The sequence below is a fragment of the Uloborus diversus genome, chromosome 1 (genome assembly GCF_026930045.1).
Source record: "Uloborus diversus isolate 005 chromosome 1, Udiv.v.3.1, whole genome shotgun sequence".
Lineage (NCBI taxonomy): Eukaryota > Metazoa > Arthropoda > Arachnida > Araneae > Uloboridae > Uloborus > Uloborus diversus.
Window position 1 is genome coordinate 31650064 of NC_072731.1, and position 6382 is coordinate 31656445.

Sequence of the window (6382 nt, forward strand, 5' to 3'; positions counted from 1 at the left end):
ACAACTACTTTTTTCAAAATGTAGCAACTACAAACTACTTTTGAAATGTAGTCGCTACTTCGCTACTTTTTAAAAATTAAATAAATAAATAACATACACATACACACCGTTTGAGATTGAATGAAAAAATTAACAAAATTTTCAGATTGATATATTGGCTCATTTGAACATGGAATATTGCTATAAATTATTTATTCTTTCTTCCTTTACTGAAACGATTCGTCAATCGAAACATTTTTTACCAATTGCACGAATATTCCCTGCAAGAAAGGATTTAAAAGTGGAAGGAGTTCAACCTTCAAATTTTTAATCCTTTCCTGACAGTAAATAGTATTTCATTCAAGAAGAGCAACTCGGCTACTTGAAATTGAGATAAATCCAATCGTAATTTAATTAAAATTTTACATAGACTAGACATACATAAAATTGATTTAGATGATGAAGTGCATCAACAAAAGAGAAAAACTTAAATTTTCATTATATGAGTTAATTTTAAAGGAACTTATATTTAATAGTTAGGGATTCATAGGATAACATTAGTTATTTCATAGGAATTGATTGCTTTTGAGCTTCAAGCTAGGGTTCCAGACCTGGACACCATCTCTTTTCTTACGCCCCTGATAAAATGAAATAACAGCATTTTTCTATTTTTCCAATAACCTCAAAAACTCACAACATTTAATAATTGACTTTTAATATGTTAATATATCAACACTCAATCAGTAAAAAAGACAAAATAAAGAAAAATAAAAAATATCCCAATCGGTACTACTAATTATCCGAAACATGAAACATAACTAAAAATGATTACTTTACTTCAATGTGCAATTTTTAACAACAGTGGACTAGGGCTACAACGCAATTCGACTAACGCGAAATGTCTATATAGAGCGAGTTTTACTCGAGGAACGAATTTTGCAGCTGACACGAATTCCTCACCCGCTACACGAAAATTTTCTTAACGGAAGCGCAGGGCTTATATCACCTTCTTTCCTGGGTATTAAATATTAGTTCGACTGCATATGCAAATGGCATTAATACCGAAAGCTTTTTGCTTAACGGCCAAAGTTTGCAGGAAACGGGAAAAAAATATTTTCTTTCTTTTTAAGCCATGCTCTATTCAAGGCGAATATTGGGAAAATGTGAAAGTTTCTATGCCAAACAAAGTAATGGCGTCAAACAGATACAACACATGACGTCAAAATTATATGTTAGAGGTCAGCTCGAATTTTTCAGTCTTACGAACCTGATTGGTGCAACTTTTACTCGCGTAAGACTTGCACCAGTCAGATTCGTTTGAAAATGCGTTTTTTTTAAAAACTTGATTCAAAAGTAGTTTCCAGAAATCGCTACAAACTACTTTTTTTTTGTAGCGAACTACTCGCTACTCTACCTTTTTAAAAAAGTAGTGCGCTACACTACAAACTACTAAAAAATGTAGCTACTACAGTAGCGTCGCTACTTGTAGCGCGCTACTTCCAACCACTGGTCGGATCCCGACTTAACAAGGGATGAGTTCCAAGACCCCTCGCGCAAGTTGAAACTTTGCATTGTGGAACAACGTATGTTTAGAAATATTTCATAAGCATAACCAATTACAGTGAAACCTCAATAAGTAGTCGACCGGTTAAGTGGTCACTCCGCTTAAGTGGTCGTTTTTCTTTGTCCCGACAAGGTCTCATTCATAGTAATGTAAAATGACCCTCCTTTACTGGTCACCAAATTTTATTTTACCCGCTTAACTAGCCACTCAAAAGTTGTTTTCAAAAATTCCTTTTCCTTATTTGATTTTAGAAAATAGTGTCGGGCTTAGTTGAAAGGCTGTTTGATATTTATTTTCCTTGAAATCTCGATCCTTGGTTCTGATCATTCAAAGCATAATTCTTGCTGTGACTCTGCCAAGTGCCGAGAATATGAATCTAACTCCTTTCAGCAAGATAGACAAAATCTAATACCTGGAGAAAGTTAGTCAGTATTTAACATCTGTTCACAAGGAACAAAAAACATAAAATTTAAAGCTTGATGTACGTTAGAAGAGATAGTTCTTTTCCGTAAGCAACAACTTCATCAGTCAACATTGAAGGATTGTATTATTGTACCATGACTACATTAAAATAAGTTGTTGTTATAAAGTAATGTATAAGTAAGAGAAAACAAAACAAAGTAAGTATCATTAGTATTCCCCCCCCCCCCCTTTTTAAAATTTCCACTAATTTGTTGACATTTCTTACATAAGCTATTGTTTTTTTCACAGAATTTTACTGCAATTCATAAATATTTGTAAGGCTTTTTTTTTCTTCCTTAATTTCCCACTCCACATAAATAGTCACTCCGTATAAGTGATCAAAAATTTTTGGTCCCTTGAGTGACGACTTAACAAGGATTTACTGTATTTCAGACATGTGTTAACGGCTCTTAAATTGTTTCAAACCATTTCTTAACTACATATTACCGTTTTCTATATGAAGAACCAACTTTTTACTGCATTTTAGAAAAAGCGTTTCCAAAAATTACTGTTTTGAAACACAAAATCAATGAGATACATTAATTTAAACAGTATGATACTTACGTTAAGCACCTTACTGCATTATAATACCACTGAACAGTAGATATCACACACTTAATTATAATTTTTAAAATGAAGATGATGGTTTATGCAGTGTTGGAATATCCCTCTTTCAGCCACTATGACAGAGCAGCTTCCATTTTCATGATGTTTGTATTTTGCTTAGACACTACTCTAGGAGCTTCAGTATTGAAACTAAGTTCTGAACATCTAGGGGTTTCCTTTTCACTCATACCTAATTGTTGTGCTACCTTCAAAATAACTTTTAATTGTTCAAGCATATTGAGAATATTGACCTTTTCTTTATTGGTCGGATATTTTCTCTTTTTCTTTCCATTTTTGCCATAGTGTTTGGGAGCCATTCTAATTTATCAACGTTCATATGTAAAATGGAAAAAAAATGTTAAGAATTGGAGCGGTTATTTGCATAAACTAAAGCAAAGTGTTGTTTAGAAATTTATCAACGTTCATATGTAAAATGGAAAAAAAAGTTAAGAATTGGAGCGGTTATTTGCATAAACTAAAGCAAAGTGTTGTTTAGACTAATACAGTGGGCGAACTTCCGCTTTCAGTGATGCTAAAGGGATTAATGTCCATTCACAAAACCAATATTTAGTGTCAACGAAGCCCCTTCTAACTCTCTGCCGCTCTTTTCCAAAAAATTTCATGTTGCTAGCGAGTAATTTGAGTCCGCATTAAAAAATTCATTACTCATGAAAAACTCGCGTTATAGCCATTTCGCGTAAATCTGATTGCATTGTAATGGAATCTGACTGTATTGAAAAATAGAAGCATCTGTTTTCAATATAGGCATTTACTCCAATTTTTAACTAGACATTTTTAAGCTCACTTACTACAAAAAACATATTCTACAAAAATTTCATAAATTCTTTATTTACATATAGCGTAAAATAAGTTGCATGGTTAAATTCCGTTGATTTTATTTTTTACCGTGTAAACTTCACACTGCCAAACTTTTACCCACGAAAATTTTCTACAGTAATTTTTCATACTTCCTGTGGTATTCTTGGATTGCTTGACATTGTTTCTATTTTTAGACAATAAAGCTCGCAGTAAATTGTAGTCAATGTAGTGTGAAAATCATAGCAACAAACAACAGTGTGATCTCACTTCTATGCATTTTTGATTCAACACAAGAGAAGAGCAATAGCTCTTCATCGGACTCAAATGGTAAAGAAACTAAACATCAAAATATTCTAGACGCTCGTATATGCTCCATGTAATGTTTTCATCAAGTTTTATCAATCTTTCAAATGGTAAAAAGCTTCTGAGGAAACGAAAGCTTTCGAGTTCTTTCAGCATGGCTTCAGGGTTATCCTTGTCAATGGAAGCGCTAAAACCGGCACTTCGCAATGACAGAGTAAACTATTTAAATGTAAAAAATGTCAGGAAGTATGCAAATATTTTCATGTCAAGAGTATCGAATATGCAAGAGACAAATGAATAAAAAAAGAGCAAAATTTGCCTGAAACCACTTGAACATGAAACGTCATCAGAAACAGGCAGACTCTGCCATTACAATATTTTTTTCACGAACCCCCTGAAAACCTGTTGCGAACCCCCGGTTGGGAACCGCTGGTCTTTTCCAATGTTCCTGATCGTTTTTGTAAAATAATTTATAAGTGCAAACTGAGATATAAAAATTTTTCATTATCAAAATATATTGGAATTTGTGCTCCCATTTGTAAATAAAATATTTTGCTACTCTGTATTTTTGCAATACCTTTTAACTCTAAAAATAATTTAGTCATTATTTTTCATGTTGTGGCTTTGCTGCAAAAGTAAAATAAAATTGCTTTTTGAATATTTCATTACAATAATAGTAATCTGAAAATTAAGATTTATTTTATTACCTTAAGTTAATCTTTTAAAATGTGTATTTATTATTTCCTAGAACAATTATTGTCTAAAAGCCAAAAAATACCATGGTCTAATACTGCAAAATAAAAAAAGCACAAAAATCACATCTGCGCCGGCAGTGCGAAACAAAGTACCCCAAAACCACTTAAGTCTAACAACATTCTACCACTAAAGCTGGTTTGATTTTTTTTTATACCCTGATGCCAATATGCATATTCAGGGTTCGTACTCAATTTCAGAAATAAAATGAAGGAGTTTTAGAGCAGTTTTGAAGGTTTTAAAATGAGATTTGGAAGGAGTACTAAGGAGCTGTCCTTAAATGACATAGCACTTTTTTCCCCCCAACATGTTTGACCCCCTCTCCCTTTGTTACAAAGTGTTACACGTTATCTTACCCCTCCTCTAGTCACATGTCACATTTTGTATAAATATATTGTTATAATAACTGCCTGATGTTGCTTTTTGTCACCCTCTCCCTTCCCCTTGTCACAATTTCATAAACCCGTCTCCCCCTCAACTTGTGGATGACCCTTTTTACAATATCATAACTGCGATTTACTAAACAATTGCTTTTTTAACACAATAACTTAATATAGTACATCTACTTTAGAATATTTAAATAATTATTAGACAACCTGACTTTTGCTGCTGAGAGTGTGGTGGAGGGAAAAACAATAATCATAAAACTTGAAAAAGTACCATTTAAGCATGTTTTACTTCATTTGTGAAATGTTTTAGTCTTTTTATAAAATGTTCACCTTCAGCTTTTTATGACTTAACAATGATCAATTTGTAAATCACATCTTTATGAAAAAAATTAATGCACGAAATTACTACATTAAAATTGCCTTCATATCTTCGCCCTTGTGACAAAGTTGTCGATCGAAGTATTTCAAGTTACTGTCATGGAGGAAGACTATGTAGTCTTGAACTAAGAAAGAAGGAGTTTTGAAGGAGTTCAAACCAAAATGAAGAAGTTTGAAGGGCTCTTCAAAAAATTTTCCTAAATGAAGGAGTATTGGAGGAGTTATGAAAGAAAGTACGAACCCTGATATTGTAAAAGAATTGCATAAAAAAGGGGCTAAAAGCACAATTTAGTTCTGATTTTTTAATATGTTGTTTGCTTCAGTTAGGGTTGTGTCAAATCAACTTTTAAATATATATATATATATATATATATATATACTAAAATTCTCACCTATTCAATAAGTTTTCAATGTAAAACATTACTTCAATACATTTTATTCTGTTTTTGATATTTTATCACAAAACACAACTTCACTAAAAATATAGTGTTGAACTTAAAGGTAAAAACCATTATTTTTACAACATTGCCAACCCTGCTTTAAAGATTCCTGAGAAGTATGGAAATGGAAAGATGCATGTCAGGTATTATACAAAGAGACAGAAGGTGACACACATGGATTGGAGAACACATCCAAGTTACCGATGTCATTGTAGTTTTAAAAAGTTAAAATGGAACTCGGCTGAGCTGGGCACCTTGCCAGAAGAAATCATGAGAGTTTGAGCTCCAAAATCTTAATTTTGGATACCAAGAGTCGAGACGTAAGAAAAACAAATGATAATGATCAAGCATGTCATTGTAGAGATGAGAATGTCAAGCTTTTAGGAGCAAAATGGAGAATGGCAGACAACTGGGCAGATTAGATCTATTTAGGAGAAACTTTCATTCTACAGTAATTATAGATAAAGGTTGATCTACAGAACACTAGGAACTAGATTACACTCTTCCCCTGAACATCAGCTCCTAAACATTTCACTGTTTCTTTAAATATTGTGCAAAAAGGGTAAATGATACTTTTTTGAATATTTCTCTAATTGAATTTTTTCAAGCTTTGACTTGCTTCTTAAACACTTGGAAATTTGTATCGACATTTATTTTTAAATTAACTTACTACAGAATTCAATTAAAAA